Here is a 22,207-nt window from a genome sequence, read left to right on the forward strand (position 1 = left end):
CAACTTTATCTACTGTCTCATGTGGCCAACCCACTAGAGATTCGTTTACACATGACGGATCAGGCTTACTCCATCATTCGTCACTGACACCACCTGTCATGAACAACATCTACCTCAACCTTAGTTGGAACACCTATGCCTTCAGTTCTGCGCCCTGCTGGCAGAAGCCAGTGCCCTCATCTCAGCGCCTCAGCTGCTAGTCTGGAGCTGCCACCTATAAGCCTACAGTAGGTACTGCCAGTAGGCCAGACAGCTGCTGACCTCGCCCTAGAAACAACCCAATCGGCTACTGGCCTCAACAACGTCAGCTGCGATCCCCTTCCAAACCGCACCGCCCTGCCAACCGGCCTACCCGCTGTGCTGGTTCCATTCTACCTACAGGAACACCACCCACAACTGTCGCGCTTCTTGCGCCTACCCAAACGAGACCGGTAGGCCATGTATAGGTGCCAAGTCCCACCAAGTTCCTTCACAGCGCCTATGGTCCGATGCTGCATCATTCGTTTCAGCACCACGATGCCTCTATGCCACAGACATATCAGTGGGCACCCACATTCTTGTCAACACCGGCGCCAATTATCGCAATCCCTTCCAAACATGCTGCCAACGCACTATGACCTTCTACCCTCGCCTTGACCGCAGCCAATCATTCTCTTATTGTGGTGCATGGCTCCATCAAGATGTCTCTTGACCTATCACTGGTTCACACCTACCCTTGGACCTTCCATGTTGCTGATGTGGATGAACCTGTGATCGGGTTGGATTTTCTACACCATTACGAACTTTCATCAGCCCTGCAGGCCACTGCACTCAGTCACGCATCTGGCTCTACTCTTCAATGCTCACACTAGTTCGACACTACTCTGCTCTCCACCTCCTTGGCTATGCTTTCCACATGTGCATATATGCTCAAGTGCATTACTACATGGCTCTCTGATCTGTTGCACGAGCGCTCACAAACCGACGAACTCTGCACCCAGAATGATGCGTTATGCACCCACATTGTCTGTACTTCCACTGAATTGTCACATGCATGGTGTACGATACGTCGCCTACCTGCAGCAACGAGGCGACTCAACACACACATCTACAGTGTCTTCTCAGCATCTGCTCCTGTGTTGAGCATTCTGCTGCCTGCTGTTTTTTTCACACCTCCGCAGACAAATCTACAAGATGCATGTGCATGCTCTGCTCCTGCACCACATCTCCCTTTGCTGACTTCATCCAGCGCCCAGCCTACTCCTCCCCAGTTCACCAAGGTCAGTGAACCGACATTGACTGTGGATAGTTTCTTGACTCCTATTGCCAACCCTCCTACGCGAGTATCAGCCATCACTAATGCCACTTGTCATAGTATTCGCACCACCAACAGCCCACCTGTTCATTACAAGGCCAGGCACCTTAATGCTTCCAAACTTCTGTGCAAGAAGATCGTTCAGGATCTGTTGGCTTCGGGCGTCCTCCACCCCTCCGATAGTACCTGGTCTTCTCCTATCCACCTTGTTCCTAAAAAGGACTGCTCCTTATGCATGTGTGGGGACTACAGGTCTCTTAATGCTCTCACAATTATCGATAACTGTTCACGCAATTACTACATGGCTCTGTTTTTCTCTGTTTTAGATTGTTCGAAGGTGTACCATCAAATTCCTATGCATCCTCCAGATATTAAGAAGATGGCTATCATCACACCATTCACCCTATTTGAATATTGTTTCATGCCTTACAGATTGAAAAATGCTGCGCAGACGTGGCAGCAGTTCATTTATCCCATTTTGTTTCCTTTCCTATTTGCTTTTCCTTACTTAGACGATATACTGGTCTTTTCCTCCTCCACTGAAGATAACCAATCCATTCGACCCTTGCTGCCAATGACATGGTGAACAACCATGATAAATCTGAACTGTGTTCCACATGAGTTACCTTCCTAGGCAATACTGTCTCCTGCGATGGCCTCAACCGACGTGTTCTCGTGTCGAAACCATACTTGATCTTCCCCTCCCTGAGGATTATGCTCAGGTCCGTCGTTTTCTGGGTATGGCAAACTTTCATCGCTGCCATGTTCCGCAAGCTGCCTCCATCCAAATAGCCCTCACTGATGCCCTCTCAAGCAAAATCACCTTAGGGAAACAGAATTTGGATTGGACCAAACCCATGCTCGATGCCTTTTGTAACCTTAAAACTGCACTCGCCAAAGCCATCACACTCGCCCACCCTGAACCTGAGGCTCATGTTTCGATCACGACTGATGCCAGTGACTCAGCTGTGGGTGCTGTTTTACAACAGCACACCACTGACTCCATCCAGCCCCTCCTCTTCTTTTCCAAGAAACTGACTAAGAGCCAGTGTAGGTGGTCGGCTTTTGACTGTGAGCTCCTCACTGTGTACGAAGCACTTAAACATTTCCATAGTGACGTCGAGCTTCGACTTATCATGATCTACACAGATGACAAGCCACTCGTGGATGCTATTCGTAACCCTGCTAAGGACCTTCTGCAAAGGTGTTTCCTGCATATGCACTACATTTGACAGCACTCTTCTGACACGTGCTATATCTGCTGCGCAGAGAATGTTTTGGCAGACTACCTTTTCGGTAGCCTGCCCACTTAGCCATGTGGCCAAATGCACTGCTTTCTGCGCAGGAAGGCATGCCGGTCCCCGGCATGAATCTGCCCAATGGATTAGTGTTGAAGTCTGGTATGCCAGCCATTCTGTAGATGGCTTTTATGGCGGCTTCCCATCTGCCTCAGCGAATTCTGGCCAGTCTCCATTATTCCGCCTCAGTTACACTCTGTCAGCGATTGCTAAACAAACACTTTCTCCACATATGCGTACACCATAATTATCTTACCACACAAGCAGTGGGGTTACACTCATCTGGTGTCAGATGTCCCCAGGGTGGGTCCCCTGTGGGGCCAAACCACACAATAACCCTGGATTTGGAGTGAGGCGGCCATGGGGTGAGTAGGATTGTTGCAGCCTGTTGTGGGGTTCTGAACCACTGAGGGCTATGGCACAGAGACGAAGCCTCTCCATCGTTTTCTGGTCCCTGGTTACATACAATACAACACAATACCTTCCACGCATCTGTGTGCTAACTGCACTGCTGCATCTAGAAGAGCTCGCCCGACTTCAGGCCAAAGACGACGATATACACCGAAAAATATCAGACAACGAGTCATTGCTCTTTGTCCAACCCCATATCCCACATGGATCAACTATCCCTGTCCTTTGTGACACCTCTATGGGCACTCACCGTCCCCTTTTCACTACCGCCCTTCGTCACAGGATCTTTATTGCTTTGCACGGCTTGGCCCACCCTGGAACGTGAGCCATGACGCGGCTGATTACTGATCGCTTTGTCTGGCCTGTCGTGGAGCACGACTGCCGCACTTGGACCCGTGTGTGCGTCCGTGCAGCAATGTCAGCATGCATGCTCAAACTCTATTGCACAAGTTTGACGTCCCAAAGGGCCGGCTTTGGCACGTCCTCATCGACGTCATTGGCCTCCTCCCCCCATTCTCAGTGTTACAGATACATCGATCATAGGCCACGCGACCCGCTGGGCTGACGTGGTCCTTCTTATTGACATCATGGCAGAGACCATCGCTCGTTCTTTCGTCTTGGTGTGGGTTGCTCGTTTTGGCGGTCACCTGTCTCTCACAACTGATCAGGGATGACAGTTCCATCCCGTCCTCTTTGCATGGCTGTGCGAACTCTGCAGTGTTGCTAAATTCCACACTTCGGCCTACCACCCACAGGCGAACGGCCTTGTCGAACGGTGGCACTGCACCCTCAAGGCCGCACTTATGTGCCACAGCTGGTTATGGTCTGAGATCCTCCCTTGAATCCTGCTGGGCATCTGCTCGGCACATAAAGAAGACTTGAATACATTGCTGACTGAGATTCTATACAGCGAGCCCCTCCACCTTCCAGCAAAGTTCGTGGAGGACTCACCATCAGCCAATACTATGGACCTTTCAGCTATGGTGAAAGGGTTCGTGTGCATGTCACATGCCTCACACCCCCCTGCCTCGTCCTCATTCCAACCTTCCTGTGTTCTTCCACTTATTCAGGGCCTAACCGAGTGTTACATTGAGGTGTGAACATGTTCGTAATTAATCTACATGGACAACCACAGACATATGAGGTCGTCACCCAAACTCTTCTTCAGTAACAGCTTTCTTGCTGACTGGAAACATCACATACCTTACGTTCTTTCATTCACGATGAATCATCTTACCATACACCAATCCAGACTTTATTAACTGCCTTTGAGGCCATACAAAAACTCCACATCGACTCACTGTCTCACTTCTTATGACACTACAAACACTCGCAACACATCCCAAGCTACCAGTATTTGAATAGGTGCCAAACTATTCACTCGTTGCTAGAAGCCATAGACAATGCAGCTGACATCACAGAAAAAAAAATCAAAGACCAATTTCTAGTGATAACTCCAGCTAATCACAAACAGTGTAAAGAGTACATTATACACTCCTAGAAATTGAAATAAGAACACTGTGAATTCATTGTCCCAGGAAGGGGAAACTTTATTGACACATTCCTGGGGTCAGATACATCACATGATCACACTGACAGAACCACAGGCACATAGACACGGGCAACAGAGCATGCACAATGTCGGCACTAGTACAGTGTATATCCACCTTTCGCAGCAATGCAGGCTGCTATTCTCCCATGGAAACGATCGTAGAGATGCTGGATGTAGTCCTGTGGAATGGCTTGCCATGCCATTTCCACCTGGCGCCTCAGTTGGACCAACGTTCGTGCTGGACGTGCAGACCGCGTGAGACGACGCTTCATCCAGTCCCAAACATGCTCAATGGGGGACAGATCCGGAGATTTTGCTGGCCAAGGTAGTTGACTTACACCTTCTAGAGCACGTTGGGTGGCACGGGATACATGCGGACGTGCATTGTCCTGTTGGAACAGCAAGTTCCCTTGCCGGTCTAGGAATGGTAGAACGATGAGTTCGATGACGGTTTGGATGTACCGTGCACTATTCAGTGTCCCCTCGACGATCACCAGAGGTGTACGGCCAGTGTAGGAGATCGCTCCCCACACCATGATGCCGGGTGTTGGCCCTGTGTGCCTCGGTCGTATGCAGTCCTGACTGTGGCGCTCACCTGCACGGCGCCAAACACGCATACGACCATAATTGGCACCAAGGCAGAAGCAACTCTCATCGCTGAAGACGACACGTCTCCATTCGTCCCTCCATTCACGCCTGTCGCGACACCACTGGAGGCGGGCTGCACGATGTTGGGGCGTGAGCGGAAGACGGCCTAACGATGTGCGGGACCGTAGCCCAGCTTCATGGAGACGGTTGCGAATGGTCCTCGCTGATACTCCAGGAGCAACAGTGTCCCTAATTTGCTGGGAAGTGGCGGTGCGGCCCCCTACGGCACTGCGTAGGATCCTACGGTCTTGGCGTGCATCCGTGCGTCGCTGCGGTCCGGTCCCAGGTCGACGGGCACGTGCACCTTCCGCCGACCACTGGCGACAACATCGATGTACTGTGGAGACCTCACGCCCCACGTGTTGAGCAATTTGGCGGTACGTCCACCCGGCCTCCCGCATGCCCACTATACGCCCTCGTTCAAAGTCCGTCAACTGCACATATGGTTCACGTCCACGCTGTCGCGGCATGATACCAGTGTTAAAGACTGCGATGGAGCTCCGTATGCCACGGCAAACTGGCTGACACTGAGGGCGGCGGTACACAAATGCTGCGCAGCTAGCGCCATTCGACGGCCAACACCGCGGTTCCTGGTGTGTCCACTGTGCCGTGCGTGTGATCATTGCTTGTACAGCCCTCTCGCAGTGTCCGGAGCAAGTATGGTGGGTCTGACACACCGGTGTCAATGTGTTCTTTTTTCCATTTCCAGGAGTGTATATCGATAATACACCATTACAAGACACAGCGTACTTTTACAAACTGAAATTGCAAAATGAAAGTATCAAAAGTCCACTACACCACGACACATGTGTAAAGAAAAATATGTCACTGCTGTATCTGATAGCTCAATTTCCGTTTAGGGGACAAAGGAAATTTTGCACTGTCATACAGGACTAGACATGTCAGATTCAGTACAAAATTCACTATTTAAGGAAATGATAATTAAATGGACACACTAGCTGCAAACAGGCGTTGATGTACTTCATTAGGGACATGTTGAAAAGGTGTGCCCCTACCAGGACTCGAACCCGGGATCTCCTGCTTACATAGCACACGCTCTATCCATCTGAGCCCCGAGGACACAGAGGATAGGGCAACTGCAGGGACTTATCCCTTGCACGCTCCCCATGAGACCCACATTCCCAACATGTCCACACCACTACATTCGAGTGCTCCTAAGAGATGTTTGCCCATCATACTCATTTAAGGACAAGCACTTTAAAGGCATTTTAAATGGTGTAATTATTATTTAACATCCAACAGTCGAAATTTCACTTTCCAACATAGCCTAGACAAACTAAGGAACAGACCAGTTGTCATCACAAAAGGTTTTCCACTATCTGATTTGTTAACTTCGCCACCTCACAAATAAACAGTTGCATCCCAATACAATCTAGACTTTGGGTTACACTACAGACCAGTCTGTCACCACAAGCACGTTTTAAGCTATCACATTTTCTGGCTTTGCCAACTCACGCATAAACTTTTGTATTTCAGTCTAATCTAGACCTCTCACTACGCTTCAGAATAGTCTGTCATCACAGAAAGGTCTTTTGCATTTAAGCCTATGACAACAATTTCATGCCATTTTACAAGTCAGCAAGGTAACCTATATCCACATCCATACTCTATAAACCACTGTGAACTGCTTTGTAGAGCGTACTTCCCATTGCACAAATGAATAGGGCTCAAGGGCGCGAATTCAGTATTTTAGCATGGGGTGGGGGGCGAGAGGCAAACGGTTGGTATGAAGTATTTTTAATAGTTTGGAAGATGAATGACGACTTGTAATCCGTAAAAAGCTCTAGTTCATCCCCTGTTAAAAACCTCCATAATACTGACTTATAAATCACTTTATTGAAAGAAAAACTCATGACTACACTATATTTTTTCCTGTTCTAGAGAACAGGGGGGGGGGGGGCATGTCTGGCCCCCCACCTCTCCATTGTCTCCAGATATAGCAACTGCTATTAAGGCTTCTTTGAGTTCAATTCACGCACTGACTACACTGACTATCAGAAGAATGACTTTTAAAATGCCTTTGTGCATGCTACATTAATCTAATCTCCTCATCAATTTCCCTATGGAAGTGATATGTAGAGAGTAATAGCACATTCCTAGCGAGTTCTAGAAACATTTTTGTAGGTTTTCTCAGCACTGTTTGCATCTATTGTTGTGATATTTTCAGTCCAGTAGTCATTAGAATTACTGGAATTTTTAAGAGTAATAATCAGTACCATCTCATATATTTTCTACCATATGAAAAATAACCCACAAAAAACGTACAATACTTCCAACACAATTATTTTTCTCTGACACACAACTTTTTTTGCTAATTGCCACCATAAAATACGTATAATATAAAAAGGCACAGTTAGAATATGTCGAAAGTGCTTCCTAATTTGATTAATTCTCAACAATATAAAATTTATCTCATTTGGAATATAATTAGTCCATATATCAGGTGACAATCTCTTTAAATCCAATCAAAAAAAATGCGCCGAATGGTAATAGTACATCTATTCCTTTGTAATTTTACATTTCTCTTCTGCAACGACATTGGAACTGCAATAACCTATTCGAGTTCACTCTGACTATGGTAGATGTGTCACATACGTTTGTTCATTATAAGACTTGTTACTTCCTTCCCAAGAGGCGTCACAAACGTCATATTGTTTCCGATTGGCTACTCTCAACCAATAAGATTATTACATACGCTTGAGTCACATGTTTTTAATCTTGTCACCAGCCTCTGACCTGTATTTAAGAGAATATCGTTAACAACTATTTAATCATAATAAATAAATGTATAAACAACCTAAGTTTGACTCAAGAAAAAATATACTACATCCAGTTTCATGCTAATTGATGAACATTAGCCACAATCTTTTAATAGTGAAAAGACCTATGTGACCTATAATAATCAGAAGTGTGCATAACGTCAACCACATGGATTTTACTTAATTGTCTGTTTTTCGTCTACATCTACATCTACACCTACATGGATACCCTGCAAATCACATTTAAATGCCTCTCAGAGGGTTCATCGAACCACCTTCACAATTCCTATTATTAAAATCTTGTATAGTGCACAGAAAGGACGAACACTTATATCTTTCCATATGAACTCTGATTTCATTAGATTAGAATAGGTTCTGCTTTCGTTCCATAGACCCAAAAAAGAATGATTCTCGTGGGTGTGGAATATGGTAGAAAATGTAACATAAAAACATAGAAAATTGAGTATAATACTTACTACCCTATCATTTGTCAGGAGGTTGTCGAAATAGGTGAAAACAATGTGTGAAACTGGAACAGCTAATATTTACAGAATTAACACACTGTCAGAATGAAACATTGTTGTGCACTATTAATAAATTTATCATACACAAAATATCCAATCTTGACTGTTGTGACCAAGTGCTGTCAAAGCTGAAATCTAACAGACATTTTTACTTAAACTGGCTTAACAGTCTCTGTTAAGATATTCATCTATAGAGTAGAAGGTGTTGACTATCAAAAAGTCTTTCGAACTCTGTTTAAACTGTGCTTTATCTGAAACCAAGTTTTTAATGGTTGCTGATAATTTATTAAAAATGTGTGTTCCTTAATATTAGACCCCTTTTTGTACCAAGGTAGGTGATTTTAGGTCTTTATGTAGATTGTTCTTATTCCTAGTATCTATACTATGTATTGAACTATTGGTTGGAAATAGAGATTTATTACTTCCAACAAATTTCATTAAGGAATAAATACACTGAGAAGCAGTGGTCAGAATACCAAGTTCCTTGAACAGGTTTCTACATGATGTTCTTGAATTTACACCACCAATGATTCTTATCACACGCTTTTGCACCCTGAAAGCTTTTGCTTGGTTTGGTGAATTGCCCCAGAATATGATTCCATAATAGAATGAAAGTAAGCAAAGCACGCAAGTTTTTTATATTTATATCTCCTACATCTGTCATAATTCTCACTGAAAATGTAGACTTGTTTAGACACTTAAGCTTTTGTGTGGTATGCACTTCCCAACCGAATTTATTATCGAGCTGTAATCCTAGAAATTTAACACTGTCAACCTCTTCAATCTGCATGTCTTCATATATTACACATATGCTGCAAGGAAATCTCTTACAGGTTCTGAACTGCATATAGTGGGCCCCTTATTTTATCATGGTATCATGGTGATCATTTCTCCCTATGTAGCTTAGTGTCAACAAAATATTTTCGCATTCAAAGGAGAAAGTTGGTTATTGGAATTTTGTGAGAATTTCCGCGAAAATGAAAAACGCCTTTGTTTTAATGATGTCGTCGCAAATCAGCGGCACTCTCTCCCCTATTTGGCGATAATACAAAACGTGGTGCCCTTCTTTGAACTTTTTCGATGTACTCCATCAATCCTATCCGATAAGTATCAAATACCATGCAGCAGTATTCTAAAAGAGGACAGACCAGCATAGTGTAGACAGTCTCCTTAGTAGATCTGTTACATTTTCTAAGTGTCCTACCAATAAAATGCAGTCTTTGGTTAGCCTTCCCCACAACATTTTCTATGTGCCTTCCAATTTAAGTTCTTTGTAGTCGCAATTCCTAGGTATTTACAGCCTATAGATTTGACTGATCATCTCCATCATATGACAACTGTGCTACAAAGTACCATTGTTTGATGTACTGGAAAGTCTTGGTATTTGATTCGTGCCAGCTACTCGTAGAAATTACCTGTCACTTACTACTTCTTATGACTCTGTTAATGTTTGTTTGTGCTGTGGAAAACACTGTAGACATAAAATGTAAATAGTGCCATTCCTTCGTGATTCAAGCACTTTATAAATTCGGTAAGATGACCAGGTTGAAGCGTTCTGAACCATTCCAATTGAAACACTCTTAAGTCTTTACTCAACAGACATTTAGCTAATAGAATACAGTGTGTTACGATCTTATCTGGAGTCTAATTTGAGGTATCAAAACTAGCAGACTTGAAGGAGGGCAAAATACGAGCCAAACGCCACAAAACTGCAAGAGGCATATAGAGGTACTGTATTTACTATTATGGCAACGTATGCAATGCCTAAAGTTTGTAATATAGGAATATTAAGTAAAAAACTTAAATTAATGTAGCAGGTGTATCATCTTGCCATGCGAACTAGGACTGTTAATATTTTAAAAGATAGAGCTGTATATTTAAGTACCGATTTATTTAGATATTTTGTACATCAACAAGCTAGCAGACTGCCTATCCATCTTAGAGCATGAAATGAAAAGAAAACTGTACACCTTCAGGCTTAGCGATAACTACTTTGCCAACAATGGAAACTCCTTGTAAGTGGCACAGTAAAAAGTGTCTGTCGTTCAGTTTCGTCTCATAGCAGATTTGTCTGGAACACTTTATGACAACTTCCCTATTTCCTCATTTCTACCAACGCCAACGACGTAGCAGTTGCAGTGTGAAAATTGAGTGTTGAAGTTAAAGGTTGCAGTTTCTGTTGGTACCGCCGAGCACCGATTACAACAGTATTTCCCCTCACATGTCTCCTCCCACTGCAAAAAGCAATCTTGTCATTTAGATTTTGTTCATCGTTTTCAGAAACTGTTTTTGAAGAATTCTGATGTTAAGTAATAACACAATAGTTGAGTTGTTTTTCTTTTCTTTCCTTTTCTTTTTTTTAGCGTTGGTGTGCTAATTCTTCATATCGAGAATCTTAGTATTCCATTTCTGGACGAGATGAAAGCTCCAAAAAGTAGTAAGACTCCTTCAAACAGAGAAAGCAAATTTATGTTCTAGTTTGATTTCAAAAGAGTAATTTCAAATATTTACCTGTTCATACTTCAATTTTTATCTATTTGATATACATTATCCCAGTTACACAAGACTGTGTTTCGTCCTCCTCTAAAGTCTCTAACAACCTTCAACTGCCTGGTAGGATGACGAGTCCAGCTTATGACTGCTTTTAAAATGTGTGTGGTACATTTGTATGCCATGACAGTTTCGGGTATTATTTATTAAAACACATGAAGATTTGGTCTACAACATTACAAGGCACACATGGGAATACTACTGATATAATTTACAAAATAAGGTGCACTTGTTGGTGACTGACTTATGCTGTCATTACTGTAAGTCACTTCGATGAGGCATGTCATAGAAATATAATTACCAAGTTATGAGGTTTATTCTATAACATAGCAGGTAAGCAAAAAAGTGCTTGTAGATATGAAACAGTATTGGAGTGGGAGTAGAACAGCTATAAACAGCTGAAGGAATGTGCTTCTGATTTAGCTATGTTCATGCTGGTCTCTATTTGTACGGTAATGGTGCAGATGAATGTAGCCTACAACTGACATGTTCCATCAAAGCTCAGGCTGAAAACAATTCTGTGTCTCGTCAGAGTCTTATGAACGGGATTGATAAGAGCGCTTTGAACTCTTTCTATGCGCTGCACAAAAGGATTTCGATGCTGCAGTGAAAAACTTGATAGAATACCCGAACACGGTAACAGGTGCTGCAAAGAGCCTTACGTAAGATTAACCCGCTAAAGATTCAATTTTCATGGCATGTACGACAACCACTCTTGCTTGTATAATGTGGGTACGTCTTTCAGAGACAGAAGATGTCTCAATCAATCGCTTTTACCAGTATGGGACGACTTTGTCTTCTGACATCACGCTCTACTGCTTGCTCTGGTGTTTCCTAGAGTGTGTGCACCTCGATAGACCTATGACACTTATCTCTGTTCAGCTAGTATGCAGGAATGCAAGACACTACATCTGCTGTGTTGATGTAATATTTTTAGTTATCCTTCCTGTATTACGAACCCTAGGAGCTACATATATTGCCGTAATGGTAGATACAGTACCTTTATATACTCTAGTACTAGACCTTAGGCTCCTATTTTTCCCACATTCAACTCCATTAGTTCTGATACCTGAAATTACACTCCTGAGAAGAGGTTACAACATACTGTATTCTATTAGCTAAATGTTCGTAGAGTAAAAACTCAAGAGTGTTTAAAATAGGATGGGTCAGAAATCCTCATACTCCTCAGTTTACCAAAATTTTAAAGTGTCTGACTAACGAAGGAGAGGGCATTAGAGTACAATTTGCTAATAGTGTTTGCCGCTATGCAAACAAGATTGAGTAAAAAAGAATACCTACGGTAATGTACAACGATGTTTAACCCTTTCATGCGTATTCGACATATAATCCATTAATTCATGATGTTTTAAAAATAAGTCACATAAGATGTTATGTATAACGATGTATAACACTTTTTCCTTTTCCTCTCCTCCCCCCCTTTTCCCCTCATCGGTCCATCTCCTCCTCCACCATCTGCCGCCATGTCACCTGTATAGTGCTGTTTTAAGTGAGTGTTCAGTGTTGTGCATCCCTGTCGGAGTTGCAAAGAGCCACGATACTGTCACTAGTTGTGTTTTTTATCTCGTGCAAACAGGAACCAGACTGTCGTCTTGTTTTTATAATTGAACCTGTCTACTTATTGTGTGTCTTCATTGGCATCATTACCGCAGTGTTTTTGTATTTAAAATTCCACAACTTTCCGTCTTTTCTCAGTTTTTTATAATGTCACCGTTATATCGCCCTTTTTATATTCTCATTATGTTTTTTAACTTTTCTGTAGGCTGTAGAGCAGCGTATGAATCCCGCTGCCTCTATCACTCCTTACTTCGCACTCGTGACAGGGATACACTCCAACGGCACCGACAAATACAGTAACACTTACAGAGCCTTATTACAACAAAGAAACGCCAGGACTGGCGCCAGACCTGTACATGACTCAACGCCACCCTCCCTATCAACTCCTCCAAATACTGGTCCGTCTTCCACCGCCTTACTGGTTCCCATGGTTCCCATTATGCACCCCATTACCCTCTTCTCCATAACGACCAACCCCTTCCCAACAGCCTCAGTAAGGCCAACCACTTCGCTTCCCACCTTTCCGACGTCTTCTCCACCCCTGATGATCCACACTTTGATTATTCTCTTTTCCCCAATGTCATGGAACGCACTGATACCACGGTTGCTCCACTTGCTCCTTGTCTCTAGTTCTTGTGGGAAGTTACACCCCTCTGACATCAACACTCCATTCACAGCACAAGACATTAAACTTATCCTCCGGTCGAAACGCATTATGGCCCCTGGTCACGACTGTGTCACCTACCGCCACCTTAGAGAAAGCCCCTTCTCCTTCCTGACTATCCTTGCCCATCTCAATAACGTCATCCTCTCTTTCAGCTTCTACCCCGACCTGTGGAAGACTTCCCGCATCCTGTTATTCCCCAAACCCAACAAACCCCCTTCCATCGCCTCTTCCTATCATACTATCTGCCTCACCTCCATCTTCAGTAATGTCTTCGAATCCATCCTTCCATCGTATCCTTCAGCACCTTAATCAACACCACCTGCACCCCCTTACCCCGTGTGGTTTCTGACCCTCCTTCTACACTAAAGACCAACTCCTTAACCTAGTTCACCTTCTCTTCCTCCAGCTTAATTCCTGTCACTCTACCATTCTTGTTTCCCTCGACCTCCCAAAGCCTATGACTGTGTGTGGCATCCTGGTATCCTCTTTAAACTCCAAACCTACGCCCTGCCTATCAATTTTGTCTGCCTGGTCGCTTCCTTCCTCTCAAATCGTCCTTCCTATGTATCCTCCACAACACCAACTCCCATATCTTTTATCCCACTGCTGGCGTCCCCCAGGGCTCCATCCTCTCCCCACCCAAGCCACCTCCACCTGTCCACCTTCTCCAGTATGGTGATGACACTGCCTTCCTGGCTCTCTAGCCTACCCTTCAATGGTACCAACACACCCTCCAAACCCACCTTGACCAGTTCACCACTTGGTGTAACCAGTGGTTCCTCTGTCTCAACCCCTCTAAAACCCAGGCAATCATCATAGACTGCACCATCCCCTCCTTCCATCTCCATGACTTCTACCTCACTCTTTATGGTCTCCCATCCAGGTCACCCTCACCCTGAGATTCCTTGGCCTCACCCTCGACCATCACCTCACCTGGACCCGTCACCTCCTGACCATCCAGCCCATTCCCACCTCCGCCTCCTGAAACTTCTGTCTGGCCAGACATGGGGATTACATCCTTCCATCATCCTTCATACATACAAATCCCTCATCCATCCTATCCTCTGTTATGCCAATGTTGCCTGGATCTCTGCACCCACCTGCTTTTACAAGGCCCTCGAACACCATGTGCTAGGCCTTGCCTTCTGTATCTGCCTTTCTTCCCCCACATGGCTCCCATACGACCTCATTCCCTTCCCCCACTTCCTCCTTTTGCTCCAACATCTCTGCATTATTTACACTGTCCTCAGGCTAGATCCCCCCAGCCCCCTGGTTTCCTCCATCCTCTCCAACCCCCACCCACTGGCGCGCCTTTATCGCTGTATCCCTCCCTCTGTCCATCTCCACACCCTCCATCACCGTCATCAAGGCAGTTTCCAACACCTCCTCCTCCCGGATGTTGAACTTTGCCGTGACATCTGCCCTTCCTTCCAGCTTTAACCTGACGTTGTCCCCCCTCCCCAAGGCCCCCTTTTTCCTCTCCCCTCCTTCTCCCAGAGCGGATTTTGCTCCTTCCCTCTGTAACATTACAGGACATATTGGGACATATTGAAGTATTCGATACTGTAGACTTTTAGGGGATGTCGATACAGATATGCAAAATGTAAAGGGAAACTTTGGTGATGTTTAAATATTGTACTGTGTCAATATTAGGACATTTTGCACAGAAAGAACAAAAATAGAATTAATGTAAATATATATTAGTGTTAGTAACCTATTTTCATTCAATTTTGTAATTATATTTCATTTTGTAAAAGAAAGACTCACTGTTTGCTGTAGCTCTGATTAATTGTATAAATTATCAGTTTTGAGCTAAATTATTTCGTATAATATGGACAAGATACTTTTAAAAACTCACCAGCTAAAGAGAAAGTCTGTAAATGAACGTTTAATGCACACTTCTGGAACTTTCTATGGAGAAATTCTATATTATGATCGCAAAAATACGAAAACTTGTGAAAACTGTTTCATAACCTAATTTCGAAAGACGATTTGTATCAAGAAATATTGCTAAAAAGATTTATTTACGTTTTGAAACACGATTTAAATCATTTTATATATAAATAGTTGTTCTAAATCACTCAAGAAATATCCAGAATCAAATGTCAAGATATTTCTGGAAACATCGGTACAAATCTGGTGAAGGTTATACAGAAGTTGGTAGAAAAATGTTATAAAATCTATTTGGAAATTATGCTTGTAAGAATTTATATGTACTGATCCTTTTACTTACTTTAATCTATACTAAAATTCTGTAATGTCTAATTTAGTTTGAAGTCGTGAATTGCTATCATATTGTAAACAAAACATTGTCAAAGACTCTCATTGTTTGGAAAGATAGTAATACACCTAGGAGTTGTCAGTTGCCAGTTCGGATATGCAGTGCGGTTAGCTCTGAGAGTCAGTTGTTGAGTCTGTGAAGTCTGTCAGTTCTGTTTGTAAATAAACGTCTGTAATGAAGAATTACTTGTTGTCGTCAATATGAACTCAAGACCTTTTCCACGAAGCAGACACCTCCTAATGCAACATTTTAATTTGGTTGAGGAAGCTGGGATCGCTATAAGTGCAAACAAATTGAAGTGGAACGTTTTAATTTGGTGTTGAGGAGCTGAAATGTTATAATTTGGTGGAGGAAGCAGAGGATATGACGACCACCCAGTGATTCTTCAAAATAAAATAAGTCTCTTCTGGGATCACAAGAAGAAAATACGTCTGTTTTGGGACCACAAGAAGAGGATATACGACGGACCAGTCATTCTTCATAAGTAAATACGTAGATTCTGGGGTCACAAGAAGAGGAGTGAATCAACCGAGCGAAACCATCCTGGAATTGAAGAAATTTCGCAAAACATGGACACCAACGACCGCCGACGGATACTAAGATAAGTACCTGCTTCCTAAAATAATGGAAAAAGACGCAGATTTCAGTATTGACAGCGGTGTAGCGAGTACACCTATTAGGGAAAGTGCTTCTGACAGTGTAGGAATGTTGGAAATGTTAAAACAAATGTTTTCAGAGCTAAACTCGAAGTTGGATAACATAAACTCGAAGATGGACGATTCTTGTGCCGAATTACGTCAACAAATTGAACAGACACAACAACAGATGGACAGGTTGATTTCGAAGGCTGTGTGTGATTTAAAATCAGAAATAAATTCAAATACAGAACAGATTGCTCACACTAATCAGGTTCTCGAAGAATGGCGAATTACTTTTGAGTCAAACCAAAAGGAACTTAGTTGTCGTGTGGACACGGTTGAGAGCAAAATTTCTGTCCTTCAAACTGATTTAAGTAACGAAATTTCAAATAACCAGTCAAAACTTAAAAAAGTTGTTGATTTTGTAAATGAGGAAAATTCTCAATTGAGAAATGAATTTGACCAGACAAAACGATTTTTTGAAAGCGAAATTGAATCTTTCAAATCTGATTCTGACAAAAAGGTCACAGAAATTTGTAGTAGATTAGGTAATGTCGAAAAAACTGTAGACAGAAAATTTGTAGAAATACAAGAAACTATGTTGCAAAAAGGTTTTAGTAATAGTTGTAATGGGGTATGGGGAAATTTTCCCATTAAAACATATCCCGGTGACAAGAATATACACCCAAAAGACTTCATGCAATTCTGCAAGGAGCAGTTCACGTCCATAATGACAGATAGTGTTAAGATAAAATTTGTAAAGAAATTACTTGATGGTGAGGCGCTTTCGTGGGCCAATCAGAATTGTTCCGCGAAAATGTCCTTTGAAGATTTCGAAAAATGTTTTCTAACCAAATTTTGGTCTGAAACTGAGCAAGCTCGAATCAAAAGTGAATTCTTGAATGGTCCTAGTTACAGAGAATCTGATGGGTCAATGAAAGCCTATTGTGAGAAACAGTTGCAAAAATTAGTGCATCTCAATAAGCCATTTGATGAGCTAACTCAAATTGATGCACTAAAACGGAGACTTCCGAAAAGAGTACAATGGGGTTTAGTATATGGTCCATATGAGTCCATAGAACAATTCTTGAAATATGTGGACAAACTTGATAGAGCCTTTGAACAAAACAACAGATTTAACGACTTTGTAGGTTCATCACACAGAGGGTGGGAACCGAACCGTGGAAATAATAACAATAATAGTGAACGAAGAAACTTTAACAAACACAGGGATAATTACAATAGCAATGACAGAAGAAATTTTGGTAGGAATGATCAGCACTTTAATTCAAACAGAGAATGGGAAAATCGAAACAGGTCTTGCAGTAATGACATGAGAGAAGGTAACCCGAGGCACGGAAACGACAGACATAGGCCTTTAAGCGACTAAATCCTCTACTGGGAGTCTGTCAGTTTGGGGCAAGGAATTTTCAAAATCAGGCTAATTTCACCCGGAACAGACAGCACTATAATCAGAGACCTAACCAGTATAGACAGTATGCTTATGATCGATCAGTAGATAGAGGTAATGAAAAAATTAAATTTGACAGGAAATTTTGGAATGTCATCAGAGAAAATACTAGAAACAAATGTAATAGGAACCAGGCTACCTTTGATGAAGTAGGCTTAGAAGATGATATAATTGCAAATTTATATAATCAAGAAGAAGCACCTAATGCTGAAATGAAAGGTAAGGATAACTTTGATAATTTTGGATTGTACAAACTTATGTGTGGTGATGTTTTAGATGTAAGTTGTCATAATGATGTTCGTACTGAAGTTTCTGGAAAGTCTGATATTCATGTGGATGTGGTTGGTGAAGATGGTGTTGTGAGTAATGTTGGTGATACTAGTAGTGTTTGTAGTGTAAGCTCAGGCAATGATGATGATAATGTTGATGTTAAGGCTAATGGTGATTATGTACTAGAAGATTTTGATGGTGAATTGGATGGAATAGTTTATGTTGAAGTTAAGGAGGATGTTATAAGCAATAGTGTTGAGAATAGTTGTGCCAGGGTCTCTAACTACATTCCACATGAGAATCAGATTGTGCCAGTTCAGCTTAGTAATACATCAGGAGACAGGGGGGTTGATTGTGCTGATGCATCTGAAATTATTTTGAAATCTGTTTGGGACAAATTTAAAGATTACAGTGATGACAATGATGTTAAGATCAAATTAAGGGAAATTTGTGAACCAGTTTCTGCTTTTAAGCCTAATGAAATCATCAAACGGGGTACTAGTCAGGATGTGTGTGAGGTAAATAGTAATCCAGACATTCCAGTAAATTCCAGTAGACCTAGAAGTTTGAAGAAAGTATTGCCTAATAAAGAAAACCTAAATATGGAACAGAGGTATGATGAGATAGCAAAAGATCTTTTGTATGAAGAACAGGAAGAAAGGGAAAACACCACTATTGGTAGTCCATACTTAAAATTAAAGCTGCAGGTTGGGAAGGGTATTGTTTGATTGACACAGGGAGTCCAATTAGTGCCATTTCAAGCAAATTAAGAGATATAATTAAGCATGATCCTGACTTTGTTGAATTACCAGTTGTTGGAATAAAAATTAGAGGCATTACTGGCAAACTGAGCAAAATTGTTAATAGACAGGTGTTGTTGTCCTTCAGTATAAATGATGTACAGTTTACTCAAGGATGTCTTGTAATAAGTGACCTAAATGAGAATGTACTGTTGGGTATGGACTGGATATTAAAAGCTAATGCAGCATTTGATTGGGAAAAGAGTTGTTTACCTTTATTGATCCTAAGACGAGAGTATGTTCCAGTACTGACATGTCGGTTCAAAACTGTGCTGATAAGGGAATTGAAATTAGGGACGTTACATTTTCTAAAGACAGTGGTTATTGTGTAGAGGAAATTACTGAGGATTATGATGATGGAGAATATGGGGATATAGTTCAAGAAAAATTACGGGAATCAGATAATTTGAACCAAGAACAGAAGGTAGAGTTAGAAAGATTATTGTGGAATTACTGTGATGTTTTTGATGATAGACCTGGCAGAGTAAAGAATTATCAATGTAAACTCAGATTAAAGCCACATGAGCCATTCTTTATAAAACCTTATAGTGTACCCATTGCAAAGAGAAAAGATGTAGAAAAGGAACTTCAAAAGATGGAAGAGTGGGGCATCATTGAGAGAAGTAAGAGCCAATACAATAATCCTTTGGTAGTGGTTGCAAAACGTGATGGCAGTGTCAGGCTTGTACTAATTCAAGACACCTAAATAAGTATCTGGAAAGAGAGAGAATATAGACGAATTACTTCATAAATTTGAAAGAATGAAATACATGACCAGTTTAGATCTCACATCAGGATTTCACGAAGTAGAATTAGAAAATGATTCCAGAAAATATACTGCCTTTTTGTATGGGGGAAGATGTTACCAGTATTGCGTGGTACCATTTGGGCTGAATGTCTCAGTAGCCGAATTCATTAAAGCACTTGACTTTGTTTTGGGAAAAGAACTTTTATCAAAATTAACTGTGTATGTAGATGACATTTTGATCACTGGAGAAACTTGGGAAGAACATGTTACTACACTCCTGGAAATGGAAAACAGAACACATTGACACTGGTGTGTCAGTCCCACCATACTTGCTCCAGACACTGCGAGAGGGCTGTACAAGCAATGATCACACGCATGGCACAGCGGACACACCAGGAAACGCGGTGTTGGCCGTCGAATGGCGCTAGCTGCGCAGCATTTGTGCACCGCTGCCGTCAGTGTCAGCCAGTTAGCCGTGGCATACGGAGCTCCATTGCAGTCTTTAACACTGGTATCATGCCGCGACAGCGTGGACGTGAACCATATGTGCAGTTGACGGACTTTGAGCGAGGGCATATAGTGGGCATGCGGGAGGCCGGGTGGACGTACCGCCGAATTGCTCAACACGTGGGGCGTGAGGTCTCCACAGTACATCGTTGTTGTCGCCAGTGGTCGGCGGAAGGTGCACGTGCCCGTCGACCTGGGACCGCAACGCAGCGTCGCACGGATGCACGCCAAGACCGTAGGATCCTACGCAGTGCTGTAGGGGACCGCACCGCCACTTCCCAGCAAATTAGGGACACTGTTGCTACTGGGGTATCGGCGAGGACCATTCGCAACCGTCTCCATGAAGCTGGGCTACGGTCCCGCACACCGTTAGGCCGTCTTCCGCTCACGCCCCAACATCGTGCAGCCCGCCTCCAGTGGTGTCGCGACAGGCGTGAATGGAGGGACGAATGGAGACGTGTCGTCTTCAGCGATGAGAGTCGCTTCTGCCTTGGTGCCAATGATGGTCGTATGTGTGTTTGGCGCCATGCAGGTGAGCGCCACAATCAGTACTGCATACGATCGAGGCACACAGGGCCAACACCCGGCATCATGGTGTGGGGAGCGATCTCCTATACTGGCCGTACACCTCTGGTGATCGTCGAGGGGACACTGAATAGTGCACGGTACATCCAAACCGTCATCGAACCCATCGTTCTACCATTCCTAGACCGGCAAGGGAATTTGCTGTTCCAACAGGACAATGCACGTCCGCATGTATCCCGTGCCACCCAACGTGCTCTAGAAGGTGTAAGTCAACTCCCCTGGCCAGCAAGATCTCCGGATCTGTCCCCCATTGAGCATGTTTGGGACTGGATGAAGTGTCGTCTCACGCGGTCTGCACCCCCAGCACGAACGCTGGTCCAACTGAGGCGCCAGGTGGAAATGGCATGGCAAGCTGTTCCACAGGACTACATCCAGCATCTCTACGATCGTCTCCATGGGAGAATAGCAGCCTGCATTGCTGCGAAAGATGGATATACACTGTACTAGTGCCGACATTGTGCATGCTCTGTTGCCTGTGTCTATGTACCTGTGGTTCTTTCAGTGTGATCATGTGATGTATCTGACCCCAGGAATGTGTCATAAAAGTTTCCCCTTCCTGGGACAATGAATTCACGGTGTTCTTATTTCGATTTCCAGGAGTGTACTTTGAGGGAGGTTTGCAATAGATTAAGGAAAGGGGGAATGTCACTTAAATTATCTAAATGTAAGTTTGGTATGAAAAAATTGAAGTTTCTGGGGCACAGTATTTCTGAGGAAGGTATTTTGCCAGATCGTGAAAAACTCGAGGCAATTGCAAAATTCCCAATTCCAAAAACCAAGAAACAACTAAAGTCATTTTTCGGGATGTGCGGTTACTACAGAAAGTTCATTAGTACCCAAGCTCTAAATGCTCCAAGTCTTAACAGATTGCAGAAGAAAAACGCAATGTGGGTTTGGGATCAGGAATGTGAACCTGCTTTTGAAGAAATAAAAACACAGTTATGTAACAGTCAAATTTTGTACCGTCCTGATTTAAGTTTACCTTTTTGCATTATGGCAGATAGTAGTGATTATGGCCTAGGTGCTCACCTTTTCCAAGAAGTAAATATAAATGGGAAAATAGAATACAGGTCTATTGCTTTTGCTAGTTGAACCTTGAAAAAACATGAGAGGCAATACACTGTTACCGAGAAAGAGCTTTTAGCCATTTACTGGGCATTTTCTAAATTCACAAATTATTTATTGGGAAACCAGGTAGTTGTCTACACAGACCATAAGGCATTAATTTATATTCAAGAATGTAGGTTGCATCATGGAAGGATTACCAGGTGGGCACTCTTGTTACAACAATTTAATTACTCAATAAAATATCTTAGAGGACCCGATAATGTAGTTGCTGATGCTTTATCTAGACTACCTGTGGGGGGTGACTTTGAAGATGACACTGGGGAGTGTGAAAAAGAATTCAGAATTATGTATTTAAGAGGGGTGGACAATGAACAAGAAATCAGAGACATTTGTAATGACATCCGACGGAATCAGAACCACGATGAGAACTGTAAACTGGTCAAAAGTTATTTAGGGAAAAAGGGACATAAAAAAGTGGGAGATTATTACAAAATCTACAAGGGGATTCTATTCAAGAGAAACAGTGTAGATAGCGATGTA

The sequence above is a fragment of the Schistocerca gregaria genome, chromosome 5, assembly GCF_023897955.1.
Source record: "Schistocerca gregaria isolate iqSchGreg1 chromosome 5, iqSchGreg1.2, whole genome shotgun sequence".
Classification (NCBI taxonomy): Eukaryota; Metazoa; Arthropoda; class Insecta; order Orthoptera; family Acrididae; genus Schistocerca; species Schistocerca gregaria.